Below are 211 nucleotides of genomic sequence, written 5' to 3'. Positions count from 1 at the left end.
GCGGGAAGGGAAAGCCAGGCCATGTGAATTTACCGGAAGGAAAAGATAAATCAACAAATATCTACTAAAAGGACATTAATGTACCTGCTCAGTGCCTTTGTTTTGTAGGTTTAACGAGACCAAGGCTTATGGGTTGAAGCTATATGTAATAATACACAGTCTATTTATTTTAACGTATACATTTTATTACATATAGCTTCAACACGTAAGA

The sequence above is a fragment of the Penaeus monodon genome, chromosome 15 (assembly GCF_015228065.2).
Source record: "Penaeus monodon isolate SGIC_2016 chromosome 15, NSTDA_Pmon_1, whole genome shotgun sequence".
Classification (NCBI taxonomy): Eukaryota; Metazoa; Arthropoda; class Malacostraca; order Decapoda; family Penaeidae; genus Penaeus; species Penaeus monodon.
This window is presented reverse-complemented; position numbering follows the sequence as displayed.